This window comes from Triturus cristatus, chromosome 1_1 (assembly GCF_964204655.1).
Source record: "Triturus cristatus chromosome 1_1, aTriCri1.1, whole genome shotgun sequence".
In the NCBI taxonomy this organism is placed as follows: Eukaryota; Metazoa; Chordata; class Amphibia; order Caudata; family Salamandridae; genus Triturus; species Triturus cristatus.
Genome location: NC_140579.1, coordinates 844,407,067 through 844,427,117, shown reverse-complemented (window position 1 = coordinate 844,427,117; position 20,051 = coordinate 844,407,067).

Here is a 20,051-nt window from a genome sequence, read left to right as displayed (position 1 = left end):
CTTACTAGATTCAGGAGGATCAGTGGCAGTGATCCTCCTGGATCTAAGTGCAGCCTTTGACACGGTTAACCACCGTGTCCTTCTGCATAGACTGACAAATGCAGGACTTACCGGGACAGCCATCAAATGGATCGAATCCTTTCTCACAGGACGCACCTTTCAAGTGTGGGACAACAGCCATCATTCATCCATCCTCCCACTCACTAGCGGCGTCCCCCAGGGCTCCTCCCTAAGCCCGACGCTTTTTAATGTCTATATGGCCCCCCTAGAGGATGTGGTAACACCATTCAACATCAAAATGGTGAGCTACGCTGACGACACCCAACTAGTCGTCTCCTTGTCCCAGCTGATTGACCACCCTGAAAATCTAACTAACTGCCTCATAGACATTCACAGCTGGATGACTGCCTCATCACTGAAATTGAATGGGACTAAGACAGAGGTAATGCTACTCGGCAAGCAATGGACAACTATCCCGCCGACAATATGGCCCGATGTGTTCGGAGAAATTCCCCCCCCTAAATCTGAAATCAAGACACTCGGGGTGTGGCTTGAGCCACAGCTTACGATGAAAACCCAGGCAACCAAGACCTCAGGCACATGTTTTGGACTCATGCGCACGACCCGTAAAATCCTGCCATTACTCCCACCTATGTCCAGAAAGCTCCTTATCCAAGGCTTAGTGTTGTCCCGTTTGGACTACAGCAATCTGGTCTATCTGGGAGCCCCCGAGGCGACCATCACGAAACTCCAGCGGACTCAGAACGCGGCAGCACGCCTGATTACCAACACCCCCTCCAGAATATCCGCCAAGCCAGCCCTCAAAACCCTGCATTGGCTCCCTGTGCGCCAAAGGGTGCACTTTAAGGCAATGTGTACAACACACAAGCTTTACAACGGATCTGGTCCAGCGATCCTAAGTAAAATGATCACACCTTATACAGCAACCAGATCACTACGATCTCAAAAGGAGAATCTAGTCTGCATCCCCAGATTCAAAAAAGCCCGCACAGGAGGTCGACAATTCTCCGTTCAGGCAGCTAAGGGCTGGAATGCACTGCCTCGCGCCCTCAGACTGGAATCCAACTACCTTGCTTTCCGCAAAAATCTTAAGACCCATCTGTTTCCCAAATAACACCCTTCTGCCACCTCCCCTCTCAATAGGAATTCAAGTTTTATAGCGCGGGGATGCCCATGGGTCACCAGGCGCTTTAGAAATCGCTAAAATAAATAAATAAATAAATCCTTGACCCCTGAGCAACAGAGGGACTGCCGCCAGGTATTGGAGCAGTACGCCTCGTTGTTCTCCCTCACTCCTGGGATCACGCATCTGTGTACCCATGACGTGGACACAGGGGGCAGCCCCCCCGTGAAAACCAAGTCTTACCGGCTGTCCGACAAGATCAAGACCAGCATCCAGAGTGAGGTGGCCAAGATGTTGGAGCTGGGGGTGATTGAGCCTTCCAGCAGCCCATGGGCTAGTCCGGTGGTGTTGATGCTGGAACTTCGGTTCTGTGTGGATTACCGTGGCTTGAGCTCCGTGACCAAGACGGATGCTCACCCGATCCCTAAGGCGGATGAGCTGATTGACCGACTGGGAGCAGCTCGGTATTTGAGTACCATCGACCTGACGTCAGGATATTGGCAGATTGCTATGGCGGACGGAGCCAAGGAGAAGACTGCGTTCTCCACCCCCGAGGGCCACTTTCAATTCCGTGTGATGCCCTTCGGGCTAAAGAATGCTCCGGACACTTTCCAGCGGTTGGTCAACCAGGTGCTTTCTGACTTAGAGGCCTTCTCAGCTACCTACCTGGACGGTATAGCTGTCTTCAGCAGCAGCTGGGAGGACCATCTGGAGCATCTCCAGGAGGTGCTACAGGCTCTATAGCGGGCTGGCCTAACCATCAAGGCTAGCAAGTGCCAGATTGGACAGGGATCTGTCATCTACCTGGGACACCAGGTGGGCGGGGGTAAGGTGCATCCCCGCCAGGCCAAAATCGAGACCATCTTGGCCTGGGAGCCCCCTGAACCCCAAACGGAGGTCCAGGCTTTCCTCGGCCTCATGGGTTACTACCGCCGGTTTGGCAAGGGGTATGAAACCATTGTGGCCTCCCTGACTGAATTGACCTCCAAGAAGCAACCACGCAAGGTCATCTGGACGGCTGCCTGTCAAGAAGCATTTGACACCCTTAAGCACTTGATGTGCACCGCTCCAGTGCTTAAAACTCAAGATTTCAACAAGGAATTCATCGTGCAGACAGACGCCTCTGAGCATGGCATTGGAGCTGTGCTCTCTCAACTGAACGAGGAAGGCCAAGACCAGCCAGTGGCCTTTATCTCCCGAAGGCTACTCCCCAGGGAACAGCGGTGGAGTACGATAGAACGCGAAGCCTTCGCCGTGGTTTGGGCCCTGAAGAAGCTGAGGCCATATCTTTTTGGCTCTCACTTCCTCATTCAGACTGACCACCGACCCCTACGCTGGCTCATGCAAATGAGAGGCGAAAACCCCAAATTATTGAGGTGGTCCATTTCCCTCCAGGGGATGGATTTCGGGTGGATCATCGGCCCGGAGTAGACCACGCCAACGCTGACCGTCTCTCCCAGTTTTTCTGCCTTAGTGATGAGAACTCCCTAGAGGTTGGGTAGCTCTCCCCACTTTCGGCTGGGGGGGATGCATGTTAGACCTGTCAACCCTAGGGTGGTCTTACCCCGTTATTTTTTTGTCCTTTTCGCCTTATTTTTGCCACCGTCTTTTGTTGGACATAGGTCTCTGGGTGCCTTACCACTGCCAAACAGTGCTGAGGTGCAGGTGCTTTCTCCCAATAACATGGCTGCCACAGGCCCCTGCTACTGCGGAGTGGCCATTGAATACATGCACTAGAAGTTAGGAGCAGGATGGGACATCCTCATACTGTATCTCTGTCGTCCCGCCTTTTTGTCCCATAGACCAACATGTGGAAGCTCCTGGAACCTTCCAGCCCTGGGAGGAGTTATGCTTTGCCGCCTTTACAGGAGGGTCACCTGACCTATGGGGATAAGAGGAAAGGAGGGAAACTGAACTAGTCAGTTGGGGCACCACTGGACCTGGGGGAACCTCTGCTGGAGTATAGGCGGTTGGGCCTAGGGGAGGAACCTACACTACTGGGACTGACTGAGCTTAGGCCCTGCTGTACCCAAGTTAGATGAGGGACTCTGCCAGCCTGCTGATCTTGCCCAGTGAGGGGGAAACCAGGGGACCAACTCCAGTGTGCTCCAGGTAACCATCCTGCCTCTGATGCCTGCCAACTCAACCCCCTTCTTCCCCTCAAAAACCTGCAACTAAGACCCCCCCGAGATAAGCGCTGTACTGAAGAAGAGGACTGCCTGCTGTGAGCACTGCTGATGGGGATCAGGAGGTAAAAAGCGCTACTGATAGAACTGTGCCCCTTTAGCGCTAGACTGCAAGAACCTGCTGCTCTCCTGCCAAGCGCTTTATTGTAGAGACTGGCTCCTGTGCTAACTAAACTGCTGCAAGAACTGTGCCCCCAGCGCTGTGCTAATTAAGCGCTGTGTTATTCAAGCGCTATATAGCCTAGATCACCGCCACAGCCCAGGACTTGGTTGCACTGCTGCTGGGCCCCTGCCTGCTGTGATTTGCTAAGCGCTGGGGTAGCGTGTTGTTACTGGCCCCAGTATCTGCTCTCTAGCGCTGTGCCAGGAAGCGCGCTATCTGCCTATAACCGCCGCAGCCCGGTACCTGTGTCCTAGCGCTGTGTCCTTAGAGCGCTCATCTGCTGAGGATCACCGCTGCGGACCGGGCGCTGTGAGGTCCGAGGCGCTGCCTGCGTCTCCAGCTTGTGTGTGCCTTGGTTGGGTGCTGCTGTAGAGTGCGCCTTGGGCCCAAGAACCACCGCTGCGGCCCCTGAAGCCTGGGGAGGGCCGCCGAACATTGCAAAAGGCCACGCTAGGCCTGTGAGGGTAGAGAGGGCGCCATCATGTTGCTAGGGCGCCGGCCACGTCACCGGCCGCGCCCCCTGCCAGACGCGCCCTCATTGGCTCTTGGCGCCGTGCCCCCTCAAGCCGCATCCTCATTGGTCCCCGGGCCGGAGAAAGCATTGGGAGGCCCAGGACCAACTCTGAACACCGGCAAGGGGGCTCCCAGGAGAGCGAGAGCCCCCGACCTGCCCCAGACCAGGACCGAGCAGTGAGGGCCTCGCTGAGGCAAAAAGAAAGGTATCACCCCCCCGGGGGAGGGCGAAGGTATCAGGGGATAGCGGGGCTGCCAAGGAGCCTCGCAACATCGGAGTGGCAGCCCCGTGACCGCCCCTCCCCTGAGGAGACTGCAACTGGGCCCGTAAGGCCCTATTTAACCCTTCAATGGCCCTGTTGGTCCTGGGGGCCTAAAGCAAGAGTGGAACTGCTTGGAGGCCTGCTGAACTGGGCATAAGGCTGCCCCGGGGAGTGATGTACTGTGCTTGAATTAATCCTTGCCAGGGGACTGCTCTTTCTAGAGTGCCCCTGCCTAGGGAATGTTAATGTTGCTGATGCCATACCCCTGAATAGTAGAAGTGTTTCACTTGTCATGATAAATCCCTTTTGATGTCTATGTTCACAGGAAATGTTGTTGCCTAGACTGCCCCTGAACAGAGTGTTATTTCCATTGAATTAATGTCGGAGAGATGCTAACCCCATTTGCCTGCTACATGCGCAATATTAAGTACCTGAACTAAAAAGATTGGATAAAGAGTCTTGAATTACACTGCAACCTGGGTGGTGTCAAGTTATTGCGGGTGCATTCTTGAGTCAGTGTGAGTGTGTGTTGCACCACTGCTTTACACATTGCCTTCGGGTGCCTTCCTGCCTCGTGCCAAGCTACCGTGTCGGAATTGGTGATCCCAGTTCTAACACTGTTCAATTGGTTCAGACCCTTTGATCCATAGAGTAACGAAAGGAATTAGACTCAAACGTCCTCCTAAGACAAGGTATGATTCCTTATGGAATGTTAACCTCGTTTTTTAACTTTTTTCTTCGTGGCCAGATAATCATTCCCTTTCAAGAAAACAACTAACGACTGAACTAGAAACCTTACTCTTTTTAATCTCATATAAAAGGGTTTCAGACGTAAAGGCTTCAGATATATCTAGTAGATTTTATTCCTAAAACGGAGTACATTTTGAAATTTGAAAAAGAACTAAAACTATGACGGAAAACATCTTTTATCCCGGTTTCCCAGATTGTAGGAAATTATGTGTAGTTGACTGCATGAAATCTTATGATACTTTAATGCAAACCCTTAGACCTATTGATGAAAAACAACTTTTAATTTCTTTTGTAAAAGCTGTCAAAGCAGTTTCCACAGCTACCATTGCTAGATGGGTTAAGTTTATAATGTCACAAGCAGGAATATATTTATCTAAGTGTGGGTCTCACTCTTCTTGTGGAGCTATGGCCAGTAAAGTGTTCTGGGCTGGAGGTTCACTTACTGATATCTTAAAAACTGCTGATTGGTCAAGTGTTTCTACTTTTTCCCAATTTTACCTTAGACCTGTTGAGCAATTCAGTTTTAAAAAGCTTTAAACATGCATAATGGTAGCCGCCGGTCTTGTAATGAAATGACGATTCTCCAATTATCATACAGAGAGAATCTTGATTTCATTAAAGACAACGGAGGCTAACATTATCCCACCCACCACACCCTGGTGGAAGTCTAACTATTTGGTTTTTAAGCATTTTATTAAATTTGCATTTGTTCTTGTGTTCTAACATGCTTTACAGGTTTCAGATTAAGATATTTTATGTATCTTATATTCAATTTTAAATACTTACTTTTTCCTTCCTTGTTTACAGGCTTTTAATCTGTTTGAAACGGAACTACCAATTTGATTTTTCTTTTCTTTCAGATCCTTCATCTCTGTGAAATACGTCTCCTCATCGATACATTGAATATTGTCCGTCGCAGCTCTAAGAGGATGTTGACTTGTTGCTATGGCGCTATATACTATTGTTTGGAACTTTGTTATTCATGATGTAATGTATTCATGAGGTTATGTGTTCTTTAAAGGGCTGCAGTTGGGGCAGCAATAAAAGTATATTGCATAATGTTAGCCTCCGTTCTCTTTAATGAAATAAAGATTCTCTGTATGATAATTGGAGAATCGTCATTCTTGGCTATTAGATTCTAGACTATTAGGCTTTTAGGCTCAGTAGCTCTTTCACACCTACTTACATGCTAGTTACACTCAGGTACATCTAGTCAGGCATCTTAGGAGTACTCACTTTATTTTTATAAATGCATTTCATATTAATGTATATGTTCTTGACTATTGCAAAATGGTAGAACAATACTATTCCTTTTTATTCACTGTACTGCTGGTTCTATATCTCTGCTACTGTGTTACAGTTGTAACAGCGCACTTATTCTACATGAGAAAAACTACGGTACAATAAATTCTTATTGTAAAAACGCTCAACGTTTCTTCTCTGTATCTCTCTGAGAGCAAAACAAGCATGCACGAATGACTGGGTGTAAAGTAGTATATTGTTTCCACGAGTCTGAGGTTATTGTGTTCTGAGGTTGCCAATAACTAATCTCTCTGCTAACAGGAGATTCTAGTGGCACTGCGAGCTAGCTAATGCAAACCATAGGCTAACATATGCAGCGGGGGTGCACGGAGTCAGTCTGCCACCAGACCCACAGTATGTGTTATCCGTAAACAGCGTAGGTCCTGCATGACAGGGTACTATTAGGGACTACACTACATGGCACCCAATGTGGTGTATTGATGGCACACTTACTCAACAATAGAATCTGAGTAGCCCAGTCGTGATTATTCTCAGAGACCCTAGTTACAAAACCCAGAGACGTCTGGAGTAAGTGGGCAAAAAAACTCTGCCACAGCTAGGTAGGAGAGATATCTTATCTATTGGCTGTTGGTTAATCAAGCTTGAAGGGACAATATTCCCAAAATTGTGCATAAAACCTTTGCATACAACCTTTTTATCCTTTCCTTGGACAATAATTCCGTGTCTTAAACACAATGGCGGACGAGGAAAGAGTTTTAAACCAGGGACTGAATCAGTCTGGTGAGGTCGATGCAGATGCAATACAAATTGCACCCAAAGTAAGACAAACTTTAACAGTAAAACTACTCAAACATGGGTTACAACCCAGAGGAGGTGTAGTAATATTCGTGATAGAGGCGCACGAAGATTTCAAAACAGAGGTGTTCTACTCATGAGTTATATTCCCAGCAGCCGATGCTGTAACAAAAACTTTTCATTATTACATACATGATGACATTCCAGCGGTCTACACTTCTTTTGAGGAGACTGAGATTCCGCTTACTTTCCAGGAACATATTTTCAGCTTTAATGGCGCCCTACCCCACATAAAAAGAAGAGCAAGGCTTGGTCCTTCAGGGATTCCAGGAGCAACATGACCGATATTAGCGACCTATGCACCACATCCAGACATTGACACAATGTCACAGGATGAACTACTTGTTCAACACAAAGTGTGATAAAACTCTACCGAAACATGACACACTTCGTCTTGAGGACACTAGCGGTCCAACCTACAGTAATTACACCTACTGCAGCTCCTACACAGAGCTCAGGTACTAAAATTACTCCACAAATATTGCACGCGATAATGGGCAAAGTGCCCACAAAACGTGAACAAATTCCTTTCTGGGTAGCTCAGAAAATAACCCAGTTAGAAGCAGTATTCCCAAATACCACACCATTTGAAAAACACAGAATGTTAACAATCTGTTTGCCCATGGGGATTACATCACAGTTAGAGGATTGCACCTCTTGGGGTACAGTCTTTGTTGCCATATATACCAGAACTCATGGTATTCTTTCATCAGCAGTAGTACCAGATGTATTAAGACAAATACAAAACGACTACGGAGCAGAACCTGCCCTGAACTTAGGGATGAAGTTGTTAAACAACTATGACCAGGTATCAGCCATAATACTAGCTAACATTAAAGGGGAAGCAGCATCAGTGGCAATCCGCCAACGCCTAAGGGAGTTCTCTCCATTAGAACAGGAGAATGACCAAAATAATTGACACTGCGTATGCAGAATTAGGCAGGGATAGATTGGGGGGAAAAGCTTTAAAACCTCAACTACAGGGCAGTCCTGAGAAGGACACTTTTAAACAGACACCTACTTCTTCTAAGAAGAAGTGGGATAATAAAAAAGAAAACTCTAAAGACAAGAGATCTTAGTCCCGAGGTAGGTCTCCTCAGCAGGAGCACTCTGAAAAGAGATACAACCTTAGGAATAAGGATAACATTAGGAAACCTGACAGGTATCAGGGTACAGAAACACGTTCATCTCATTCCTTTCAGGGCTCGAAGAAAGGCTCCGAAAGAGAAGGACAGTCAGAACACAGAGAGGAGCGCACACAGTCCAGAGACAAGCAGCGTGCTCAAGACTTTACTTCTAAAAAAGAAGATAGGCAAAATCCAAAACCTCAATTTAAGAAAAAGAAAGTTGCTGGTCTGAAAATCAGACATGCCCAGAATTCTGAGGACACAACTTCTGAACGGGGAATGGGCTCTGACGATGCTAGACAGTGAGGCAGAAGTAACTATAGCTTGCCTGAACCTGAAGGAATTTCTGGTGACAGCGGAGTTGAATGATTACATCACAGTGGAAACACCAGACACCAGGGTGAGCGTCCCACATAAGTTATTTGAAATAACACTCTGGATGGAGGGGGACAAGCCCAGGAATGTAAAAGGTCTTTTTTGGAAGAACTTATCATCTGGTTATGACATCCTGTTAGCAGAACAAGATTGGCCGCCTGCATTCATAATAGAGTGCCCTAGGGGAGAAAGTATAATTTTTCCTGCATTTTCCAACCACGTTCCCGTTCACCTTAAACATACATATGCACAGGAGTGGGCAGTAGCCCAAGCCCCTGCATTGTATAAAAATCACGCAGGGTGGGATGAGAACTCAAACTACCACGTGATTCCGTTAAAAATTTCACCTATTGCTCAGAGGCAATACCCAATAAATCAAGAAGCTAAAAAACAGGTCAAGGAGATCTTAGATCAACTTGAATACCAAGGGGTCATTGAAAAATGTACCTCTCCAATGAACAATCCTTTGTTTCCAGTTTCTAAACCAGACAATACATATCATCTAGTATTAGATTACAGACATTTAAACTCATGCACAAAGACATTTGCTGTCCAAAATGCACATAGTGCCGCTTTAATGAATAACATTGTGCGCAAAAAATACAAAACCACACTTGATATCTCAAATGGATTTTTCTGCCAAAATATAGCGCCTGAAATCAGGTATCTAACAGCCTTCAGTGCGTTAGGGTCTCAACGACAATTTTGTCGACTCGCCCAAGGGTACAAACTAGCCCCGGGATATTTCTGCAAGAGTAACAGAGTTACTTCAAAATTTTGATGAAGAAGCGCTGTCCTATGTGGATGATATTTGTTGTAGCTTCTCCTTTAAGGGATAGTTCTGTCTCGGAATGTGATGACATGGGTTGAGAGTGTACAAGGGACTGAAGGGACAGTTGGAGCCATAGCCTGCTGTCATCGCTGTGTATTTAGTGGGTGTTAAGAATAAAACACATTAAAGAGACTATGTGTACATCATCATTATAATACTGGCGACGATTTAAAAGGAACACCCACCAAGGAAACCCAGCGTGCCACTGAAGAGCAAGTGAAGAAACAAAGATAAAGGTCTGTTTCTAAATACTTGGCTGAATTGGAAGGCTGCCTGCGTGACTCTGAGAGGAGAGCGAAGATCGGCATAAAAGTACATTTGAACAGGCAAGATTTATGTATTTTGAGGAAAATAGCCTCAGTTTAAAGTAACGCGCATTGTTTGAACTGAAGCGCGAGCTGACTAAGTCAAAGGTCTGTTTTTAAATGCTTGACTGCCAGCGTGACTCTTCCGAGGAGAGCGAAGATCGGTGAATGTATATCTGGACAGGCAAGATTTATGTATTTGGGAGGAAATTAGCCTCAGTAAAGTAAACGCGCATTGTTTAAACTGAAGCGCGAACTGAAACACGGATGCTTTGGCTCAGCGCGTGATGACAGCAGCTTGCTCCTGAAAGAACAAACAAAAGCGAAGAATGTCAGCGCGTGAGGCTTATGAGTCATGAAATGACTGGAAGTATCAGCTGTGCAATTGAAGTCAGCGCGTGAGGCAGTCAGAGCGTGAGGCCATTATTTAAATGAGCAGCTGCATAAAGCATGCAGATGACTCATACAGTGGTCTGAATCTTTCGGTGCTTGATGGCAAAAGGAACAGCAATGGAAAAATAGTGTGTGAAGCACATATTCACAAAAGGATTACATGCTGGCTTGATGCTTAAAAAACATTTTCTCAAACGTGGAGAGGATATTTTTTTTTGATGTGGCATTCTCTTTGAAAATTGAAAAGAATTCAGGAAGGTTTGACATTGACATCGTTTTTTTTGTTTTTATTTTTGTTCTCTCAATATAATTTTATTTTTTTGAGGATGTGTTTTGGAGAGTGCAAGTAAAATTAATTACATTTATTTCACAATTTCATCATCTAATGTGTAAAGAGTACCAGCTGAGGAAATTCAGACTTTTGAGGAGGAAAATGGCAGCAATTTAGTTGTACCATAGAAACTCTACATATGAACTATTAGTCGAGTTATCACTCCCAATTGAAATTGTATAGATTTAGGAACAGAGAACATCAGTGACATAACATCTAGACATGGCGTCAGCAAGCGGCATGAGTCAACCACCACAGTTTTTAAGCGAACGAGGGGAACCTGTACTTCCCTGGAAGAAATGGAAACCACTTTTTGACTCATATTTGTTGGCGATTGGGGGTGAAAAGTTTTCTGCAATTAGGAAACAAGCCATACTACTGCACAACCTGGGTACAGAAGGAAGAAACATTTATGACAGCTTGGATCCTATACCTATAGGAAGAGGTGCAGGTGAACCCAATGATGTATATGAAATGACTCTTTTGCAACTGCAGGGTCATTTTGGACCTCGCATAAATGTGGTTATGGAGAGACACACATTTTTTATCCGTGTACAGGCTAAAGGAGAGAGAGTTGGGAACTATGTGGCAGCATTAAAGTCGTTGGCACAGACTTGCGAGTTTGAACAATTATCTGACTCCCTCATCCGTGATCAACTGGTACGATGCACCAATGATCCAAAAGTCCAGGAAAAATTACTATAAAAAACCCCCAATCTTAAAGAAGCCATTACGATTGTGGAAAGTATTGAACACACTTCTTTTTGGGTCAAAGAGATGCGAAGTGGCGCATCTTCCTCTGTTCCCATGTCCAATGTCAATAAAGTGGACCAAGAAGGCGCGTCATGCAAAACACCTGTTGCACTGGTTGGAAAAGCAAACATCAATCAGGACAAGCCTGCCATTAAATTGGACAAACAAAAGTCTAATTTTAGTTTTAATAAGGAGAATAAGTTTAAATGTCCTAGATGTGGCAGTCAGAACCATGGACAGAATTATCCAAATTGTTTTGCTAGGAGTACCATGTGCAGAAGCTGTGGGAAAAAAGGTCACTATGCTCGCATGTGTAGGAACACCAAAGGGAATATGTTAAATGATGCCGATGAATTCGCTCAATTAGCTATACATTGTATCACGGATAGTAAGGTTGAATCAGTGAATAATGAGAAAACAGTTGACATAGGGGATGTTAACATGCCTTTATGTGATGTGTACATTGGTGATAAATGTGTTCCTGTGCTAGCAGATTCTGGCTCACCTTATACTCTCCTGAGCGATAAGTTCTGGTATTCCACCTTTGGCTCTTGTGATACAAAACTTTTGTCACCTGATATCAATCCGGTGGGTTACGGTGGGCAGAAAATTGATTTAATTGGTTATTCAATTCATCCTATTGTGTTTCAGGGTAGAGAAACAGTAGGGAAGATTTATGTTGCTAAACGAGGAGATAACCTGCTGGGATGGCGTCATCAAAAGGATCTTGGCATCATTCTGAACCCAAATGCACCAAACCAAGTTATGCTAGTTTCACAACAGAGTGATGTTCAAGATATTTTGGGAAAGTTTCCTGAAGTTTTTAGTGAAAAGCTTGGGTGTCTCAATGGTTTTAACCATAAAATATTTTTTTTTAAAAATGCCACACCAATTGTACACAAAGTAAGGAAGGTTCCCAACCTTATGTTGGAACCCTTACAGGAAGAAATTGATAGACTATTAGGTCTGCAAGTAATTGAGGAGATAGAGTCGTCTGAATGGTTGGCTCCCATAGTTTTGGTCCCGAAGGATAATGGAAAAAAGATCAGGATGTGTGTGGACTTGAGAAGTTTAAACAACTGCATCTGGGTAGACAGACAACCCTTACCTAATATCAATGAGGCTTTATCAAAATTGGGAGGTTCCAGTTTATTTAGTGTAATGGATCTATCTGCGGCATACCATCAGATTATGTTAAATGAAGAATCCAGACATCTTACATCTTTTGTAACCCCTTTAGGTGCATATAGATTTATTCGTAAGCCTTTTGGGTTAGCAAGTGCTGCAGCTTGCTTCCAAAGAGTGATGAAGAATGTTTTGAATGGCATTGATTCTGTTTTATTTTTTCAGGACGATATTCTTGTCCATGGTAAAGATAGGGATAAACATGATGAAGTTTTGTTCCGCATACTGTCCAGGTTGAAGGAACGGGGACTCACGTTGAAAAGTGAGAAATGTAAATTTAGGGTTACCTCTGTTTCCTATCTGGGTCATTCAATTTCTGGGGAGGGTATCAGCCCTAAAGTTGATCTAGCAGAGGCAATATTGCAGGCACCATCTCCTTTAAACAAAGATCAAGTAAAATCCTTTTTAGGATTATCTGAGTATTATTCAAAATTTGTGTATAATTTTGTGAGTGTTATGCAACCTTTAAGAATTCTTCTTAAAAAAGGAGAGGAATTTAATTGGTCTGATGAGTGTGAAGATGCTTTTAAAAAAGTAAAAAGAGAAATTGCAGGTATGCCAACCCTGGGTCATTTTGATGTTCAAAGAAAGACCATATTGACCACTGATGCTAGTGTATGAGGTTTGGGTGCGGTGTTATCACAGGTGGTGGATGGTAGTGAGAAGGTGATTGGTTTTGCTTCTCGCTCATTGAAGGGTGCGGAAGAGCGCTATTCGGTGATAGAGCGTGAAGCTTTAGCTTGTTACTGGGCTATAAATCATTTCAGATTTTACTTGTGGGGTATACCTTTTCTTGTGAGAACAGATCACAAACCTCTTGTACATATGTTTTCGTGTAGGAATGTTGAAAGCACTACTCCAAGAATTAAAAGGTGGGTTGAGTGACTATGGGTGTACAATTTTACGGTGGAGTATTTACCTGGTCTAAAGAATGTTCCAGCAGATTTCCTATCTAGAATGCCTTTGGAGAAGAGTTCAATTAATAGCCTTGACAGCAATGTTTGTTGGGTGAAAGAGTCAGCTATTGATAAGGAAGAATGGAAAGCTGGTTGTCAGGGTGATGAGGCTAGAAGTATCATCATGAATTTCATTGTTAATGTTTGGCCTTCCTTGAATTTAATTCCGAGTTGTGTAAGAGGTTTTTGGAATGTGCGTGAAGAATTGAATATTCTTCAAGGAGAACTTTTGCGGGGGGATAGACTTATACCTCCTGTTGACATGAGAGAGAAAATTGTCAATCTTGCCCATGAGGGCCATCTTGGGCGCAGTTTGACTAATGCAAGAGTTAGAGAGTCTTATTGGTGGCCTGAAGTAGATCGTCAAGTGGAAGAAGTAGTCAAGGATTGTGTTATGTGTGCAGGAAATGACAAGTCGAGGAAAGTTAGGACTGCTCCTCTTTCTCCTGTTGCGATACCTGAACGTCCTTGGTCAAAGCTTGCTGTTGATATTGTGGGTCCTTTTGACACTTTGTCTCCCTCGGAAAGGTTTGTTGTTGTACTAGTTGATTACACAACCAAGTGGGTATCTGCTTCTTGTATGGGTTCAGTGGTAACTAAGAACATTATTGAATTTCTGAGAGATGCCTTTACATGTGAAGGTATACCCGATGTTCTTGTTTCGGATAATGGGGTGCAATTTACCTCTCAAGAAATGATAGATTTCTTGAAAGATCTTTCAATCACACATCACAGAACTGCCCTTTATGCCCCTCAGGCAAATGGGTTAGTTGAAAGTATGAATAGATGTATTAGAAGAGTAACAGAGTTACTTCAAAATTTTGATGAAGAAGCGCTGTCCTATGTGGATGATATTTATCTGACTGATGACAACTTGGAGAGGCACTTGACCAGGGTAAGCACCATTATTATGGGATTTGCCGCAGCAGGCTACAAATTTAAAAGGTCAAAAATAGCCCACCTCAATGTCCTATTTTTGGGATATGAGCTGGCATGTGAAGGCAAAAGTCTGGCAGCTAACTTTTTAGAAAAGTGTGCGCTGCTCCAGCCTCCAAAATCATTGAAAAATGTACAATCAGTACTAGGATTCCTAAACTTCGGCAGAACATACATTTTAGATTACTCACAAAGGGTATGACCTTTCTATGAGTTAATCAAACCTGACTTTTCAGCCAAAGATTGGACCGAAAAACATACTAATATTCTTTGTTTACTCCAGGAAGAGATGATTGCTTCCAAACACTTACAATCACGTGTAAACGTACGCCACTTGGTGATCCGAATAATTGCGGGTAAAAGCGGGTACACTTATCTGACCTTTAATGAAGGGGAAACTGTACCAATTGCATACAAATCACACCTGTACACAAATGCAGAAATGCGTTTCACTTCAACAGAAAAACTCCTGACAGCAGCTCAGCTGTAGCAAAAGAAAGAGCACTGGCTCAGGGAAAATGCATCATTGTCGTGACTCCAGTACCAGCTTTAGAAGCTGTTACAAAAACCAGCATCCCAAATGCGAAAGCGTTACATCCAAGATGGATACAATGGGCTAATTCTCTTACTGCAACAGATGTTAAATACAGATTTGATCCAAGTTTAAAAACTCAAGCATTCCTGCAATATGAATAAGAATATCCTCTACCAAATGAAATCTTGCCTTTTGACCAGTATGAATATATTATTTACACTGACAGATCTGCTCAACCGGCGATAGGAAGTAAGCAGCAATATTTTTCGGTGTGTGCTATCGTTAAAGGTTGCATGCGTGATGGCAAGTTCCATCCTAGCTGCACAAAGACGCAATCTCTAGGAGACAGCACGGCGCAGTTGACAGAATTAAAAGCACTGATACTGGCACTTGTAAATACAGATCACGAATTCCCCACAGTAATCGTGTGTGATTCTTTTTACTGTGTACAGTTGTACAATGAGTACTTACAGCATTGGGAACAAAATGGGTTTAAGGATGCAAAGGGTAGCACAATTAAGCATAAAATGCTATGGGAACGGGTAGCGGAATTGAAATCCGAGCTACCGAGGACTCACGTGATCCATACACTGAGTCATCAACATGATGGCGTTCACGTTGAAGGGAATTCCTTGGCTGATGAAGCTGATGAAGCCGCAAAGGGAGCAGTGCGCACAGCTTCCGTATCTACGCTGCTCGTTAGAAAACAAGAATAGACGGAGATATAATGGTTGCTGTCATCGCATCACGCAAAGGCAGCACAGCAGTACCTAAAAAATTTCCACTCAAATACTCCTATAAATTAGATGCACAAAACATTCCATATGCTCAGATTCCTGGAGTGGGGGATAGAGTAATGCCAAATATGGATCGTATGCAAGGGTTAATACTAGCTGCACACGAGGGTTTGGGCTCTGCGCACACAGGCGTTACGGCGACTATTTCTTTACTGAAACAGCGCTATTGGTGGCCAGGGTTAACTAAGCAAACTAAAGACTATGTCTTGAAATGTGACATCTGCCAGCAGATGGAAGGCTTCACCGTTGCACGCCCAGCACAAACTAAAGTCAGACAAACCTCTTGCATGTGTGTACTTGGACCACTACGGCCCCTTACAAACGGACGGGGCTTACAGGTATATCATGGTTGCAGTGGATTCATGCACGAGATTCCTATGGGTTTGGCCTCAGCATTCTGCTGACACTTGAACTGTTATAAAAGACTTGCGAGTCTTTATCGGTACATACGCAGTTAACACTCTGACCGCGGCCCTGCGTTTAGCTCACAGGCTTACAAAGAGGCCATGGAAGGAATTGGCGCAGTATTGCAGTTCTCATCTCCGTATCATCCAGAGGGAAATTCTGTTGTGGAGTGAAAAAAACGAGACTTAAAGCAATCTTTAACAGCTAGGGTATTAGGCAAGGGCGGTAGTTGGGTCACACACCTGTATGGGGTACAGCAGGCACTAAATAACCAGCCAAGAAGCTCTCTAGGGGGTGTCACTCCATAGGAAGTCCTCTTTGGGACACAAATGTGGGTACCTGATCTTGATTGTGAAGATGCAGTGGCGGATGAAAAACCATTTGACATCCATGATTGTTTGGCTGTTTTACAGGATCTAAAAGAATCCAGGACAAAACAAAGCAATGTCCATCTAAAGCAGACCGCCACTAAAGAAGTCAAGGTAGTCACGGCAAGACCTATCTGGATCTCAAAAGTCAGGAATCTGGTCAGAGAGAAAATTGCGGACAAAAAGGGATTTGGAACACAGAACAAGAACTGTGCTGCTCCCGCCTCTTGCCAGAAAAAATGAGAAAAGATTTGTCTCAAGTGACTCACAAACCACACTATGTGGCCGATACTAAACAGTAGGTCTAGTGGGCTCCGATGTAGCAGACGTCCTCCTCTAGCTACAATCCAAGAAGTTCAAACAGAAAGACTCATTACGTTTGAAGAACCATCTGTAAGGAATGAAGGACTAAGCAACAATGCTACTTGAACCAAACATTCACAATCAAAAAGAAAATATGAATAATTCACAAGTTGCAATTAGACCTAATACAGAAGTCCTCATCAACATGCCTCGTCGAGAGAAAAATAACATTTCAACTAATCCCGATGCAATTCCAACAACTGATCGAACTGCTTCTGGCTATTTCATTAACTTTGATATGTTTTCACTGGATCCAAGTGAGCCAGAAACGACAACAGCCAAAACACCATTCAAGCAAGAATTAAAGAACTTTCTTCTCTTTCTTCAATAGACATACCTGGTATCACCTTGGATTAAACTCTGGGTAATTTCTGGGATAATGTTTTTTCTTTTATGGCTAGGTTTAGTATTGACTAAGTATGCTTATTAATGGACATTATCTTCAACAAGATTCCTAATCCAGAAAGGTCAACATCCTCCTGAAGCCACACACATCGTCACATTGTGAACGAAGAGACTTGTCATCAGTGAACATCACAGCTGTTCCTATACCGGATGGTATAGTATGGGACAAGGTTGATTTCAACATCTTCGGCCCGACCGAACTTTTAAAAATGAATCATGTATTTAAAATATCTTTGAGTGATATTATTACCTCGAGTATGTTTTCTGATGATTGGGACACTGAAACAGTTAATAAGATTTTATCTGATTTAGAGAAAACTGCTGCATTTTCTAATAATGAAATGTTAGAATGTGCATCAGATTATGACAAATTGTTTGTTATCAACATTTTGGTCATCATTTCCTGCAATTTGACCTAGGAATGTATTTGAATACAATCAGTGGGAACATTTCCCAAATCCACCAAAAAGTAGTTCACAGGCGTTTGCACGGAAATTTGCATACTTTTCAGGATTTAATACAAGTTATCCAGCCTAATTTTATTATAAGGTTGTACCAACATCAGCACTGAAAATTATGTTGTCAAACACTAAACAGATTTACTCTGCTTCCTTTTTGGCCCAATTGTCTGAACAGGGTTTCGACCTATGGCAAGACGAAATTGACACAAAATCGATTTAGGGTTCAAGGAACTGGCAAGTCCAGGGTACTGGGCACTATTTAGAGCATGCCTCATTCCCCAGCAGATGATCTTTTAAATGAATAGCCAAGATAAAGGACCTGAACGCTCCAAGGTTACCTACACCAACACATGGGTGGCAGAATTCTTCTATAAAGGAAGGGGCACCAGTTGATGACATACTAAAGTACAATAGATCAGACCCAAATTGGACGGAGTGGGTGGTTTGGCCCTTAGACACAAACACATGTCATGAACGGTTCCTGCATATCACCGAGGGACTCAGCATGCATAGGCCAGACCCACGTTATGTACAGAGAGAACATCCAGAGGTAGTGACATCCTATAGTTTTGGGAAGTTGTGCCTACAATGGCTAGAAACCTCAACACTTGCAGAAGTGAAACAACACTTATCTTTACTCTCACGAGAAATGGATCTTAGGGACTTTTTACTAGGAACTAGGAAACAACATCAAAAACGTTTCATATATGCAGGCATTTATGCTGCCTATAATGAAATCTGGAAGATTTCCCAACAAGAAGCCACAGGGAGAATACGGGAAATAGACCGTATAAACTTAGAAAAAGCTTTTGCTGTGGTGGATAATGGGTTAACAACTTTGACCTCCAGAGTATATTCATTGGGCAACATTGTATCTTCTGATATTGGAACAGGATTTAGCCATATTACAACACGGCCAATCACAGTTACGTTCTATTATGTTATTAAGCTGGACGCTGCAATATTTGTGTGCAGGCCTTGTGCCTTGGCGTTTTATAAACAGTACGTCTCTGTTTTCAGAATACAATCTAACTCATACACAGATTGAAATGGCACAAAGGGGAGCTAAATATACAATGCTGCAAATTGAGAAACTGGACAGACTACCATTTACAGTAGCTGAATTACCATCAACTGAGTGGCTAATCCATGGCCAAATCACTCTCCCGGTCCCTACATTTCAGTTTCACTATTGCCTTGAGCAAAGGCAGGCAGGCAGATATGAAAAATTGGGTAAAGAATACATTACGAAATCCTGGGATTTACCATATAGATTTTGATGCCAGAATGGGAATCGAGAAGTGTTTCTTAGTGGTACTAACTGCAAGAACGCTTTTAGTGGTTCTCTCATATGCCAAGATATAATTTTGCACGGAGCCTGTAATGGTTCAGTTTCAAATCTGTCTTGCCACATGAAAGGAACACCAGCTGCTGAAATATCGCCAGTGTTCGAGTTACTTTCCTAACTTCATACACTCAGGTGCCGATCACGATCCGGCAAAAAATTCCCCCGTGCGACTCGTATCGGGTCTTTTTACCGTACGAATCGTACAAATGCCGTACGAACTGGCAATCACGATTCGCATGGTAAAAAGTCCATACGACCCGCACCGGGAATCATTCCCCACACGTCCTCGGGTCGGAAAACGTGTCCGACACGTCCTCGGACGATTTACCTTACAAACGTAAAAATCCAAGTCCGACCGAGGAATCACGATCCATCCCGTGCGTCCGAGCCTACAACCGTATGGAAAAAACACTGTCCGCACCGAACACCAATAGCAACCATGGAGACATGTGCCCGCATACGCGCCCAACACTCCCCCCAGCCCCCGTACGTCCGACACGTACCCCCCGTATATGTATACCCCCACCCGTCTATGTACACCCCAGTATGTTCCAGTCGTACCCCCACCCCAGTACGTGTCGTACCACCGTCAATGTAAACCCCCCCACCCCTGTACGTGTCGTACCACCGTCTATGTACACCCCAGTACGTTCCAGTTGCACCCCCACCCCAGTACGTGTCGTACCCCCCGTGTACCTACACCCCAGTACGTTCGAGCCACACCCCCACCCCAGTACGTGTCACAGCCCCGTCTACCTACACCCCAGTACGTTCCAGTCGTACCCCCACCCCAGTACGTGTCGTACCACCGTCAATGTACACCCCCCCACCCCTGTACGTGTCGTACCACCGTCAATGTACACCCCCCCACCCCTGTACGTGTCGTACCACCGTCTATGTACACCCCCCCACCCCTGTACGTGTCGTATCACCGTCAATGTACACCCCCCCACCCCTGTACGTGTCGTACCACCGTCCATGTACACCCCAGTACGTTCCAGTCGTACCCCCACCCCAGTACGTGTCGTACCACCGTCAA